A 1,024-nucleotide genomic window follows, 5' to 3' on the forward strand; every position below is an offset into this window, starting at 1 on the left:
CACAAAATACAACAGTGGGCAACCTGAGTAGTCAAGGACATCCAAAAATCAAGGTACAGGAACTGAGGCTGGACAGCAGGGCATAAGGGCACAATCGGCCTATACAGCAAAACACCCTTCACTTATACCTGTGACACACACACACACACACACACACACATACACACGTGAAAGAAACACCAACACCAGGAATCCACCCCTGCCTTAGGCACTCAGCTCCTGTAACAACAGAAATCAGGTTATACACTTGAAAAGACAGTCATCATCACAAATTTATTACAATAAAGAGGGTTACCCACCCCCAAATGAACAGATAACAAATACTTAAATCCACCAAAATAACTAACTAATACAAAACAAGGCAATAATAAATTGCTACTACAACACAAAACAAAAATCAACAAATGAGCACAAACATCAGACTCACAGCCACTCAATATAGTAATACAACAGTAAAGAACAAAACTTACACAATAACTATAAAAAAACCAATACAACAACGAAAGTAATTGAGTGCCCTTAAGAAACTCAGGTTGAGTACACTCAACGATCAACACATTTCACCATAAAGGCATCCAATCAATACATGAAACAACCAAACAAACAAAAAGGGAAAAGAAAATGTTGGTAAACCAACTAACAAACACACACACACGCACAAGCTTCAACAAAACACCACGAAAGGGAATTACAAAAATTAACCAAAACAAAGCAACAGCGGCTCCAGATAATAGTTCCCACGTAGCCCCAACAACAGGGAAGCTAAATCGCAAGTAGTGACGCCACTGGTCTGTCATACAAATAAGTTCTAAAGCAATATATATATATGTGCTTGGATGCTGAGGGCTTGTTCAATCTATATGGGAAACAATGGGTCCAACGGAGAAACAACCGCATCCGTAATGTCGGTGAACACCCACCTCAGTCGTGCTGAATCGGTCTCACTCAAACTGCAGAGGGCAACCCTAGCCCAATGCTTGCCACGGAGTTTCCTTCAACATGCCATTCTGGAGGACAACTAAAT

The 1,024-nt window shown here is 40.7% G+C and overlaps 1 pseudogene; it reads right to left on the reverse strand.

Annotated features, from left to right (window-relative positions):
• Nucleotides 1-204: 204 nt before the first annotated feature.
• The window catches only part of LOC107602278 (uncharacterized), a 12,703-nt pseudogene continuing 11,883 nt past the window's right edge, over nucleotides 205-1,024 (reverse strand).

Source organism: Sinocyclocheilus grahami, unplaced genomic scaffold (genome assembly GCF_001515645.1).
Source record: "Sinocyclocheilus grahami isolate Dianchi unplaced genomic scaffold, SAMN03320097.WGS_v1.1 scaffold324.1, whole genome shotgun sequence".
NCBI lineage: Eukaryota > Metazoa > Chordata > Actinopteri > Cypriniformes > Cyprinidae > Sinocyclocheilus > Sinocyclocheilus grahami.